The sequence below is a fragment of the Lactuca saligna genome, chromosome 9 (assembly GCF_052625555.1).
Source record: "Lactuca saligna cultivar CGN05327 chromosome 9, ASM5262555v1, whole genome shotgun sequence".
Taxonomy (NCBI): domain Eukaryota; kingdom Viridiplantae; phylum Streptophyta; class Magnoliopsida; order Asterales; family Asteraceae; genus Lactuca; species Lactuca saligna.
Genome location: NC_136425.1, coordinates 113,668,301 through 113,683,103, shown reverse-complemented (window position 1 = coordinate 113,683,103; position 14,803 = coordinate 113,668,301).

The window sequence follows — 14,803 nt, the reverse complement described above, 5'->3', positions numbered from 1 at the left end:
GTGTACGTTATTAAGTTCTTGTGGTAGACGTAGTTTGTAAGCTATTGGGCCAATTCTAGTGAGAATCTCAAATGACCCAATATACTTTGGATTTAGTTTTTCACACTTTCTGAACCGTATCATGACATTCCAGGGTGAGACCTTCAACATAACATGGTCACCAACCTGGAATTCCAAGGGTTTTCATCTCTTGTCTGCATAGCTCTTTTGTCTATCTCTAGAGGCTTTCAGTCATTCTAAAATTTGAACGATCTTCTATGGGGTTTCTCGAATGATATATGGGCTAGTGAGAGTGTTTTCGGGGACTTGCCCTTTAGCTAGCTGCGTGTCACCCACTTTAGCCCAGCATAGAGGGGATTTGCACTTCTGGCTATAGAGGGCTTTGAACGGGGTAGCCTTGATGCTAGAGTGGTAGCTATTGTTGTGTGAAAACTCGAAAAGTGGAAAATAGGTATTCCATGCTTTACCAAAGTCGATTACACATGCTCTCATCATGTCTTCTAGTGTTTGACTGGTTCTCTCACTCTGCTCGTCAGTTTGTGGGTGATAGGCTGTACTCATGTCCAGCCTAGTTACTAGAGAATTCTGTAATGACTGCCAAAACCATGAGGTGAATCTACTGTCTCTATCTGAGATAATAGATATGGGCACATCATGCAGTCATACTATCTCTCGTATATATGTTTTAGTTAATTTCTCTATCTTGTTTGTTTCCTTTATTGGTTGGAAGTGGGCAGACTTGGTTAATCTGTCGACGATCACCCAAATGGTATCATGACCACCCGGGGTCTTGGGTAGCTTGTTTATGAAATCCATTGTAATCTGCTCCCACTTCCACTCAGGTATCTCTAGCTGCTGCAACGAACCTGTGGGCTTTTGATATTCTACCTTGACTTTGGCGCAAGTTAGGCACTTGCCCACGTAGGTAGCAATCTCAGATTTCATATTTGGCCACCAATAGAGTTTCTTGAGATCCAGATATATCTTATCTGAACCTAGATGAACGGAATATCGAGTCTTGTGGGCTTCATTCATGACAACATCTCTGTAACCACCAAATTTCGATGTCCAGATCCGATTCATGAAGTAACAAACTCCATCACCCTTGATTTCTAAGTTCTTCTCCATTCTTCTTAAGGCTTCATCTGCCACATTATCCGGCTTCGAGGCTTCTAGTTGAGCCTCTTTGATCTGTGTGGACCAATGTGAATGGATTTTCATGGTTAGTGCCTTCACCCTACGACCTGAGTACTCCTTTCGACTAAGGGCGTCTGCTACTACATTGACTTTGCCAGGATGATATCGAATTTTGCATTCATAGTCATTGAGTAGTTCTACCCATCTTTGTTGTCTCATGTTAAGTTCTTTCTGATCGAAGATGTGTTGGAGGTTTTTATGGTCGGTGAAGATGGTGCACTTGGTGTCATAAACGTAATGCCTCCAGATATTTAGTACCAAAACTACTGCTCCCAACTCTAGATCATGAGTGGTGTAGTTGACCTCGTGTGCCTTTAACTGTCTCGAGGCATAGGAAATAATTTGTCCTCGCTGCATAAGCACACAACCTAGCCCCAATGGATGCATCGCAGTATACTATGAAGTTTTCTGTCCCTTCTGGAAGAGACAAGACAAGTGCACTGTATAGGGCTTGATTTAGTGTTTGGAATGTAGTGTCTTTTTTCTCTTCCCAGCCAAAAGTTACACCCTTCTAAGTCAGGGCGGTGAGCGGTTTAGCGATTCTGGAGAAGTTTTGTATGAATCTGCGGTAATAGCCAACAAGTCCTAAAAATTGGCTGATCTTTGTTGGTGTTTTGGGTGCTGACCAGTTCTTGATTGCCTTTATTTTGGAGGGGTCCACATGTATTCCTTCTTCATTGACTATGTGACCAAGGAAATTTACCTTCCTAATCCAAAACTCGCACTTTGAGAATTTAGCATAAAGATTTTCTGCCCTTAATGTTTCTAAGACTTGTGTCAGGTGTTGGCTATGTTCTTCCTCACTTCATGAGTAGATGAGTATATCATCTAGGAATACTATCACGAATTTGTCTAAGAAGGGACAACATACCCGATTCATTAGATCCATGAATACCGCGGGTGCATTTGTTAGACCGAAGGGCATTACTACAAACTCGTAGTGACCATAACGAGTTCAGAATGTTGTTTTGGGAACATCATTTTCACAGACTCGTAATTGATGATACCCCTATTTTAGGTTAATCTTTGAAAAGTAATTCGCACCTTGGAGTTTATCGAAGAGGCCATCTATTCAAGGAAGAGGGTATCGGTTCTTAATGGTAAGCTTGTTTAGCTCGTGGTAGTCTATGCACATGCGGAATGATCCATCATTCTTTTTCACGAACAGGACCAGTGCTCCCTAGGGTGAGAAGCTCGATCTAATGAATCCCTTACCGAGCAGTTCATTTAATTGGCTGGATAATTCATGCATCTCTGCTGGTGCTAGGTGATACAGGGATTTGGCTACGGGGGTAGCTCCAGGAATCAAGTAGATTCGGAACTCGACTTGGTGTTTAGGAGGAACTCCTAGAAGATCTTCAGGAAAGATGTCAGGAAAATTACAAACTTCAGGAATCCTCTCGAGGTCTTTTACTTCTTGCTTTTTGTTGACTACATGAGTTAGGAATGTGTGACACTCTTTGTGCATATATTTTTAGGCTTTGATGCAAGAGATGATGCGAAGGTTCGTACTGGGTTTGTCGTCATAGATAACGAGGGTTTCGCCACTTGGCAGATTAAGGCGAATGGCTTTTTCGTAGCATAGAATATCAGCACGGTGAAGACTTAACCAATCCATGTCGATGATGACATCGAAGATTTTTATGGAGACCGACATAAGGTCGATTAGGAAAGAATAGTCGTTTAGTGTGAGGGTACAACCTATGAATATGTTGTTAGTGTTGGATAAGGTGTCTAAGTCCATAACTATTTCTGGTATGTACTTGACCCGACCCGGCATGGTCCATTTGGGTTGCATGGCACCATGCAATTGGATAGACTAAATGAGAGAAATAACACTTGGAGATTATTAATATATTATAAGTTCTAATATATTAATAATATTATTTGATTAGTTTGATCAAGAATTAATTTAGAATTAATTATGTGATCAAAAGATAACTAATTAAATATATGGGTTGATTATGTAAATCATCCATATCTTGTATAGTGGGCTAAGAGGCTCCATGGATTATCAAGTTGGGTTCTACCCATAGGATGCTCCATGGATGCTCCATGGGAGTTACAAACCCATGGGTTATGGAAATGAAGTGTCATGACACATTAGGGTTTAACCCTAGATGTTTCAACACTATATAAGAAACATGTTCTCCACCTAAAATCGGTTACACTAAGGTTGACACTAAGAAACAAGAGGGCTTGGCCGATTTTTGAGAAGTGTGTGTTCTCTCATAAGTTCTTCCAAGAGCATTTGGTGTTGTGTGAAGCATTTGAGGCATCACACTTGGGGTGCTAGGCTCACAAGGTTTCAAGGAACACAAACAACAACAAGGTAAGTTATTCTATCTATACTTTAAGTTAAAATTGTTCCCCATGTATGCTAGATAGGAATATAACCTTGGAATTCAACTTTGCATGATAATTAGACAAACATAGATCCAAGGTTATTAGGGTTGCGTGTACACTTAGCAAGTGTTAGAATGCTCAAAACCCATCAGTGGTATCAGAGCCTAGGCTTGTTTGCTCTTATTTGTGCTTAAAAGTTGAAAAAGAATCAGAAATCTTGCTGTCTGCGAATGGACTCGTCGAGTCTATAGGGGGGACTCGTCGAGTTCATGTGCATCTTCAACCAACTCGGCGAGTAAAGTTCATGCACTCGGCGAGTAGGGTCGATTGATTGCAGAATTTCGATTTAGTTGCTGGAAATGAATTATAAACATTACCCTAAACGTTTTTGGTACTTGAAAAACTTGTTTTATATGGTGTAATGTCTTTGATAATTCATTTACAACAACTAGTTATCAAAATTACAAAATTTTAAGTGTAATTTTTGATTTATGAATAAGTTCATATTCATGTTCTTGTTCTTATGATGTTTTAGATGATCATAGGAATTATTTGTAACCTATGTGGTAGTTTAATTCTTGATCATAATGTGTTTTAATGGAGTCCATAACTTGTGCTCAAGTTATGGAAAACCAAGAGTCATACTTGAATTAAAAACCATTTAAACAAACACAAGAGTTATAAAAATGAAGAGTCTTCATTTTATTACTCTATTAAACTCATAAGTTACAAGAAATGAAAAGTTTTGAAAGTTACAAAACTTGCCCTCACATTTTGGAACAAGTAAAGTTAAGTTAAAACTTTAAGTTCCAACCCCTAGAATTTTAAAAGTTAAAATTCAACCCTTATACTTATATTATGATGATTTAATAATCATATATATATATATATATGTATAAGAATAAAGTCGTCTTACCGCTAGTACGCCTCATTCACGAAGTCGGTCTATAAGGTGGGTATAAGGTTGTTGCCTATAAAATGGTGACTTAATGGGTGTCTACTCTCACCCACCGCTTGCTTGACTGGTGGAGGGTCGTTAGCCGAACGGGTAAGACAAGGACTTATAAACTCTCATTCAAAGTATGATGAATATTATAAAGTAACTAAATGTTTTATTAAATTCCCAATCTTAGTTACTTTAGGAAAATGTGAATAAGGTGCTAATCCATGAAATTACACTTTACACTTTGCCTAAGTCGTTGGTGGAGCGTGTGTGGTTAACCGGCACACTAAGTTGGACTTAACAAGGTAGGTAAAGGGTGACTTAAGGTTTATTATAGTATCGGTGGAGCGTGTGTGGTTTACCGGCACATCGATTGAGTGATAAACTTTAAGGGTACCAAGTGATTTGCATGGTTACTTCACACCTCGTTTTGTGATCCTCGGTATCCCAGTCACAAAACTTGGAGGGCACTCTCGAGATTGAAACATGCTTTGAAAAGTTCATTGAATCTCAAAGAATCTAGGAATTTCTAAGAACCAATTATAAAACCTAATATTTAATATTTCGGTTTTCGTGGTGGAAATTGGTGAATCGTCATTCACCTACCTTTCAAATATGGTATAGCTTAGATTACGGCATACCTCTTCTATGTTATATTATATTGTGATTGGATCCTAGCCTTAATATTACATTTGGGTGTTTTATTAAGGACTCTCTTAAATCTATACTAAGCTTGTTCTCCTCTTTCAGATGTCTTCAAATAATGCTTCTGGATCGAATCCTAATGGCTCCTTTACTCTTATGAGTATGTGTGGGAAAGTCACCTTTGATGGATCCAACTTCAATGAATGGATCAGAAACATCAGGATGATTACCCGCTACGAGGACAAAGAATATGTCCTTGACAAGGAGCTTAAGGAGATTGATGAGACCACTGCAACTCCTCAGGAGATCGCTGACTTTCAGGCACATGAAAGGGATGCTACGAAAGTAGCATGCATCATGATGGCCTCAATGACAGCAGAACTCCAAAAATCTTATGAAGATTTCTACCCTTATGAAATGCACCAAGATTTGATGGAAAGATACCATCAAAGTGCACGACAAGAGAGGTACGAAATCATCTGCTCCATGATAACAACCATGATGAAGGACGGGGATTTCGTCACGAGCCACATGCAGAAAATGCAAAGATAGGTGGATCGATTGCTGAAACTTAATGTGGACCTCCCTGAGGAGCTTGCAATAGATATAATTTTGCGCTCCTTACCATCGTGCTATGATCAATTCCGCATGACATATCACATGAATAAGGAAGAGGTCACACTCAGCAAACTTCAGGGACTTCTCAAGACTACAGAAACAGGTCTTAAGGGGAAGTCGGTTGCTATCACTCCTACTTCAAACTCAACTCCGGCTTTGGCAATCGGGAAAAGTCGAGGGAGGAAGAGAAAGAGATCTTCGAAGGGTACCAAGGCTCGGACCCTTGATGGCTCATCTTCAAGTGGAACCAAGAAAGGTTTCATTACTCCTTCTTCTGACCCAAAAGAGGCTGAATGCTTCTATTGCCACGAAAAAGCTCATTGGAAGCGAAACTGCCCAAAGTACCAGCAGGATGTGAAGGATGGGAAAGTTAAACCCAACCATGCAGGTATTTACACTATCATTTCTAATAACTCACCCCATTCGAAATCTTGGGTCCTTGATACCGGTTGTGATATTCACATTTGTTGTGACTTGCAGGGACTAAGAAGAAGTGAGAATGTGGAGCAAGGAAGAATAAACTTGATCATGGGGAATAGGAAAGCTTCACCTGTCACCAAGATAGGAGTTTATACTTTATCGCTAAGTAGTGGGTTTAGTTTAGATTTGAATAAGTGTTGTTACTCGCCAGGAATGGCAAGAAATATTATTTCCTTTCATGCTTTGTACAAACAAGGGTTTACCTTTTCATTTAATAATGAAGTTGGTTCTATTGATGGTTTCTTTAATAATGTTCTTTATTTTAAAGCATTACCTTGTGACGGTATGTATGAAGCTGTGTCTGTTGTAGATAATTCAGGAAATAATGTTTTGTGTATTGATTCTAATAATAATAATAACTTGGATAAAGCATCATTATGGCATTGTCGTCTTGGACATATAAGCAAGAAGCGCATAGGCCAACTCCAAAAGGATGGAGTCTTGTAGTCGTTTGACCTAAAGTCAAATGATAGTTGCGAATCATGCTTACTTGGAAAGATGACAAAGTCACCCTTCACAGGCTCGTGTGAAAGAGGTGAAGGTTTGTTGGACCTTATACACACGGATGTGTGTGGACCATTCAAACATGCCACAAAGGATGCTAATCGTTATTATTTGACTTTTACTGATGATTATAGTAGATATGGATATGTCTACTTAATCAAGCATAAGTCAGAGACTTTCGAGAAGTTTAAGGAATTTAAACAAGAAGTCGAGAATCAATTGGGCAGGAACATTAAGATGCTTCGATCCGATCGAGGTGGTGAGTATCTTAGTTCAGAGTTCCTCGACTATCTAAGGGAATGTGGGATTGTCTCACAATTGACACCTCCCAGGACACCGCAGTTGAATAATGTGGCTGAGAGGCGTAATCGAACCTTGTTGGACATGGTTCGTTCCATGATGAGTCGAGCTTTGCTACCAATCTCATTCTGGGGGTATGCCTTAGAGACTGCCACCTATATCCTTAATCTAGTCCCTACAAAGAAAGTTGCCAAAACTCCTCACGAGATGTGGACTGGTAAAGTACCTAAACTAGACCACATCAAGATTTGGGGTTGCGAGGCTTTCTTGAGACGTGAGACTCATGATAAGCTCGAACCCCAAATCGAGAGGTGTATTTTCATCGGCTACCCACAGCAATCCTTTGGTTACCTCTTCTACAGACCTAGTGACAATGTGGTCTTTGTAGCAAGAAGAGGAGTCTTTCGAGAAAGAGAGTTTATAAGCCAAGGAGACAGTGGGTGGCAAATTGATCTTGAAGAAATTCAACAATCAAGTGGTGAAGGAACTTCAAACTCTAGCCCTCAACTTGAGGAGGAAACTCCTGTTGAGCCAATTGACGAATCTGTACCTCTAAGGCGTTCCACGAGAGTTAGGAGTGCACCTGAGCATTACTATGGATTCCATATTACTGCAGAAGGTGAGACACTTATTAGTGATGAAACACTAGTAAGTCAAGATGACCCTAACAGCTACGAGGAAGCCATGGCAGGCCCCGAGTCTGCTAAATGGAAAGAGGCTATGGATAGCGAGATTCAATCCATGTATGACAATCAAGTTTGGAACTTGGTTGAGAATGTACCAGGTCGAAAGACTGTAGGGTGCAAATGGGTCTTCAAGAAGAAGACCGACATGGATGGTAAAATACACACTTATAAGGCTAGACTGGTTGCAAAGGGCTTCTCTCAAATTCCTGGAGTGGATTATGATGAGACCTTTTCTCCGGTAGCCAAGATTAAGTCTATTCGGGTTCTGTTAGCCATAGCCGCATTTCATGACTATGAAATTTGGCAAATGGATGTCAAAACCACTTTCCTTAATGGAAAGTTGGCTGAAGATGTTTACATGAGTCAGCCAGAGGGTTTTGTCAGCAACAAGTACCCCAATCGAGTGTGTAAGCTTGAGAAATCCATTTATGGGTTAAAGCAAGCACCTCACAGATGGAATCTTTGCTTTGATGAAAAGGTCAAGGAATTTGGCTTTTCTAGGAGTGAAGATGAATCATGTGTGTATGTCAAGGCTAGTGGGAGTATAGTTAGCTTCTTGGTATTGTATGTAGATGACATACTACTCATAGGAAACGACATTCCAACCCTGCAGGAAGTAAAGTCCTGGCTTGGAAAGTGTTTCGCTATGAAGGGCCTCGGTGAAGCTACCTATATTTTAGGGATAAGGATCTTGAGAGATCGGAGTAAAAGACTAATTGGACTTAGTCAAAGTACCTACTTGGATAAGGTGCTGAAGAGATTCAGAATGCAAGACTCCAAGAAAGGCGAATTGCTCATCCAGAGTAACGCCAAACTGAGTAAGACACAAAGCCCTAGCACTGAGGCTGAGATAGCACAAATGAGTCGAGTACCTTATGTTTCGGCTGTAAGATCGATCATGTATGCTATGACGTGTACTCGACCTGATGTAGCTTTTGCCCTGAGCATGGTTAGCAGGTTTCAGGGGAACCCTGGCAAGGCACACTGGACTGCGGTAAAGAATATTCAAAAGTACCTACGAAGGACTAAGGACTGGTTCCTTACCCTCGGTGGGAGTGATGACTTGAGAGTTGTAGGGTATACTGATGCTAGCTGTCAGACTGATAGGGATAACTTCCGCTCTCAGTCGGGCTGGGTCTTTACCCTAAATGGAGGAGCAATTTCTTGGAAGAGTTCCAAGCAAGAGACAGTGGCAGATTCTACTTGTGAATCAGAGTATATTGCAGCTAGCGAGGCGGCAAAGGAGGCGTTATGGCTGAGAAACTTCATTGGAGACCTTGGAGTTGTACCAGCTATTAAAGAGCCAATGGAAATTTTCTATGATAGTGAAAGTGCTGTTGCCTTAGCCAAGGAACCAAGGGATCACGGGAGATCCAGACACATCGACAGAAAATACCATTTCATCAGACATCGGATCGAAGAAGGACTCCTCGTGGCAAAGAGGGTATCATCAGATGAGAATCCGGCAGATCCCCTCACGAAGGGACTGACTCGGGTTAAGCATCTCCAGCATGCTCGGAGCATAGGGCTGAAGGATGATATTAGATTTAGTAGTTAGATAACCTCGAAATTTGTAAAGTGTAATTGACATTTGATGATGAATAAAAAGTGTTTTATTTATGAGTAAAGTGTTGCTATCTCTTGTCGATCGTTTACTATATTTCTTTTGCATGTTTTGACTTCCAGAATAATTTTTGTTTGGTATAACATATTATTCAAACCTCCACAGTCGGTCATATGTCGGAAGTAGGTATGAATCAAGACTGTCATGTTTGGTTGTAGAGGTCTTGGACAAGGCTACAACAATCATGAGTGCTCATAAGGTCTGAGCATTGGACTCAACCCACGCTTACTGGAATCACTTCATGGAATTCTATCTCGAGTGATCGTGAGACGGTAATATCATATAAGTCATCAAACCTAGAGATATGATTTGTTACTTACAAGTTGGTTATGCATTGATTGTACGAAAAACGCATTGGTAACTCGATGTTATAAATCGCGCTCTTGTGTGTAATTCAATGAGTAGTAGAACAAACATATGAGTCGAAGTTTATCTGTTCCTTCTTGGATTAGAAGCTGATATCTGGGCCCCTCGATGATTTTGTTTTGACCTATGTACCGGGCCGGGTCAGAACTAAATTGATGTGTTCAATGAAGTTCTTTGTCAAACAAATCGGAAATCGGGAAACAAACTGTTGGACAATAAGTAAGACATTGTTCCATGTATTTGTCCGACTGATATCTAGAACAGAGGATTATATGATCACTTATCTTAAATGGCGTACCATCATCTTCTCAATTCCGAGAAACCTTGTAAAGAGCTACGATTGCCGATCGGTTCCTGAAATCATACTTGCAGTAATAGTTATTTGACTTATCCAAGTGGGAGACTGTTGGATAAGGTGTCTAAGTCCATAACTATTTCTGGTATGTACTTGACCCGACCCGGCATGGTCCATTTGGGTTGCATGGCACCATGCAATTGGATAGACTAACTGAGAGAAATAACACTTGGAGATTATTAATATATTATAAGTTCTAATATATTAATAATATTATTTGATTAGTTTGATCAAGAATTAATTTAGAATTAATTATGTGATCAAAAGATAACTAATTAAATATATGGGTTGATTATGTAAATCATCCATATCTTGTATAGTGGGCTAAGAGGCTCCATGGATTATCAAGTTGGGTTCTACCCATAGGATGCTCCATGGGAGTTACAAACCCATGGGTTATGGAAATGAAGAGTCATGACACATTAGGGTTTAACCCTAGATGTGTCAACACTATATAAGAAACATGTTCTCCACCTAAAATCGGTTACACTAAGGTTGACACTAAGAAACAAGAGGGCTTGGCCGATTTTTGAGAAGTGTGTGTTCTCTCATAAGTTCTTCCAAGAGCATTTGGTGCTGTGTGAAGCATTTGAGGCATCACACTTGGGGTGCTACGCTCACAAGGTTTCAAGGAACACAAACAACAACAAGGTAAGTTATTCTATCTATACTTTAAGTTAAAATTGTTCCCCATGTATGCTAGATAGGAATATAACCTTGGAATTCAACTTTGCATGATAATTAGACAAACATAGATCCAAGGTTATTAGGGTTGCATGTACACTTAGGAAGTGTTAGAATGCTCAAAACCCATCAGTTAGTGCTCTCTTTCTTCCCATTAGCCATCTCAAGAGTGAATGTTTCATTTAGTGATTGTGGTTTGTGTTTGAGTAAGTGTTTAAATTTATGGTTGACAAAACTCCTCTCAACACCACTATCAAAGAGTATGCATGCATCAGAGTTATCGAGAAGGAACGTTCCCATGACTACTGTGGGATCCATTATTGCCTCCTCCTGACCCATTTGTAGCACTCTTCCTATGTTGTCAGCATTCCTTGCATTTGGGTAATCCTTCTTGTAGTGCCCTGCTTCACCACATCCATAGCATATCTGGCCTACCCCAGTTCCGAGGTTCTAGGCATTAGGCTGTGTCGGTACCTTGTATAAACATGTTGTATGCCCCTTCCTATTGCAGTTAGTGCATTGAATTTCCCAACAAGGTGTGTGGTGGTGGAAGTTACATTTGTTGCACTTCGGTAGGTTACCAGCGTATCGACTAGGAGGTGCTAGAGTAGTAGGAACAACAACAGGAATGGTAGCAGTGTGGGCTGCCATTGTTTGCTATTTCTTTGAGGGCTATTGTGACGATAGCCTATTTCTTTTGTTTAAGAATTTATTTTTATTGCCACTCTCTTTGGGTTGTTGATACGGAGCCTTGGTGATCTCCGTGATCCACTAGTGTCTGTACCAGATGCTTGGCACTATCAATAGTAAGTGGATTGGCAGGTATGACATTTCCTTGAGCTGGGGGAGTTAATCCCAAGATGTACCTTTCCACCTTCTTACTTTTCGGGGTAACTATCCCGGGACACAGAAGAGCCAGGTCACTGAATATAGCAGTATAAGCAGCGATATCAGATTCCTTTATCTTCAGACTCCATAGCTCCTGCTCTAGTTTTTTCATCTCTCCCCTTTAGCAGTATTCTGCTAGCATAAGTTCCTTTAAGTCATCCCAACTCATAGCATTGACTATTTGGAGAGTCAATGACTTGACTTGGTTGATCCACCAAGTGAGGGCTCTGACTGTGAAAGTGTATGCTGCAAATTTCACTTTGCTTGCTTCAGGACATGCGCATATTTCGAATATTGATTCGGTCTTCTCGAACCAACAGGTTAAAGTAATGACACCTCTGCTTCCGTCAAAGGATTTGGGTTTAGCATTCGTGAAGTCCTTATAGGAACAATCCTTTGGGTTTCCATGACTATCCCCGTGGTTAGATGGGTTGGCACCACTACCAGCCCTGCTAGTGTTACTTATATTGATCTGCATGATGGTGGCTGCCACAACGGCAATTACCGCTACTTGGAAGACAATATGGTCATAGTAAGGAGGTGGTGGTGGCGGTGGCGTGTTGTTTTTCTTCCTTTTGGACTTCTTTGGAGGCATCTTTCTGTATAATGATTTAAGAGAAAATGATGATGAGTCCTCTATAGTGGTCATGAGTCAGGTGATATTTGAACAAGATATATCTTATCCCGACTGTTGTAGTGTTCTATTAAGCGATTTACAATGGAAGTCTACTAATATAAGTAAACAATCACCAACTTTATTTATAGTAACACTTGTAAAGAATTTGTATACCATGGCTCACACTGGGTCCCCCTATAATCACCTAGTGTATACAAGTTATATATAACTATTAAGGTCTAAATGTTCTTGTTCTAGTGTTGTAGGATCATAAAATACTCCTATAGTATTTTATTCTTTATGTTTGGTTCTAGTGTTTCTCTTGTATATAGTGTTGGTAAGTTTTAGACTTGTTGCAACACCACGATCACTCCCAAACACATGTTGGTCATATCTCAAATAAATATAGTTGATCAGGCTATATTTATCCCATATATGATTACATAATTGTCTAGTTTTAAATATAGTGTCCATCATCTAAATACTTTTATGTAGTTCTTACTGTGATATTGTTTCCGGTATGTATGTATGTTGGGCTTAGAAGATTGCGTCTTTTGGGCTTGTTTGTTTATAATTTTTTGTATTACGGTTTGGGCCTGTCCAACCGTGTGTCTTTTATGCTTTGTATATAAGCTTATGCTTGCATGCATATTAGGTTAAGGTTTTAGAGATCTGAGAATACGATATTTTCCAGACGACTAAAGGTTTCTTTGATCATACTTGTAGCCTTCCAATCCTCTACAGTTGATGTTCTTAATCGAGCTCTTCTGAGGATTTTGTTTTAATCATTCGACACGTTTGATTCATTCTTGTTCTATAATTTTACTGTGTTTATATCGTCATTGTTTTCATAACTTGTTCAAGATCTTATCGATCTTCATAGATTAAAAGAAACTTTAATCTCATCAATTGGTATCAGAGCAGGAGGCTATGTAATTGATACACATCTTTTCTGTGAAAAAGATTCTCATTAGGGTTTTTCCGCAATCATCAATATTTATTGAGCCGTCATCTCTTTATTGACGTATCTTGATATTTATTATTTTGCCCTAATCTGCTTTATTACAAGTCTGATCTTTGAACAGTTTTTTTTTCGATCATAATGGACGCGACGCAATCAAACGTTATTAATATTTCAAACAGCATTGGTTCGACGACAAGGATTCTGATCTTATACACCAACGATTATGAAGTATGGGCACATCATTTCGAAGACTATGTTATTGGGTCGGAGGAAAATGGGTATTTGATTTGGGAAGCCATCACAAACGGACCGTTCTCTCATTCTGCAACGTCCAGAATCATTAAAACTCAAAAAGAATACAATGATCTGCTCAAGGACGTGAAAGACATTGCACAAGATGAAAAGGACAAGTTCCAATGCAATATCAAAGCACTAAGATTGATCCGGTTCGCCCTTCAGTCCGATACATTCAGATTGGTTAGCTCATGCACGACGGCGAAGGATGTTTGGGACAGACTTCGTGAACTGTACTCTACAGACGAAGATCTCGAACATTCTATTCAAACTCTGCTTCTATCTGAGTTTGGTGAATTCAGACAAGGGGCTGAAGAATCTGTGACCCAGACGTTCGATCGCTTCAATCATCTTCTCAGCAAGATGATCAAACATGATATCGAAAGGAAGCTCATCGAACAGAAGGTTACATTCCTGAATGGTCTAAGGTCTGAGTGGAGAGCAGTTGTTTCCACGGTTAAAGCCCATGAGCAATTTAAATCATACTCTTTGGCGAAACTGGTGGGAATTCTCAAGTCTCAAGAGAAAAACGTGGTGCAAGAGAAGAATGTCGTTTCCAGTCTCGGTTCGTTGGCTCTCTTGTCAAAAAGTAAAGCCGTTATGGAGGATGAAGACCTCAGCCTGGAAGAATATGATCTCACATCGGAAGATTATGCCTTGATGGTATCCAATCCCAAAAGATTCATAAAGAAGAAATTTCCCAGCAACAAAAACCGAAACTGGCAGGGAAGTTACAGCTCTGAAAAGGTGGTTAATGAACCGAAAGTTGAGGAGCACAAGAAGGAACTGAAGGTTGACGGCGACTCTGGAGTGAGCTGTTTCTACTGTGGTGGGAAAAATCATTATGCTAAGGACTGTGTCCTCAAGAAAATGGCTGAGAAAGATGATGGGAACGATGAGGAAGCTGTGTTGCAGAAAAGGCTGGATGAGTTGAGAAAGAAGAAGTCTGCTGCTAACCCGCCTAGTAATGCTCTTATTGTGCAGGGTTCTGTTCCAGGTGATGAGTTCGGTAGCACGGAAGTTTGGTCTACCGACTCAGAAGACGAGGAAGTGAGGCAGCCTTCTCATGGAAAGGCGTTCGTGTCTAAGGAAGAAGGCAGTAGTGGTAAATGCTTTATGGTTTATGACGTATCTCAATTGAGGGGATACAACACTGATGGAGGCAATGATGGACAGAATGCAAAGGAGGACATGTGCTTCACAGCCAAACCACTCAGCCAGCAGTTCAATGAGCTTGATGAACTGATAAAGAAGGTACAATCTGTTTTTATTTCATGTAAAGTACCATCATCC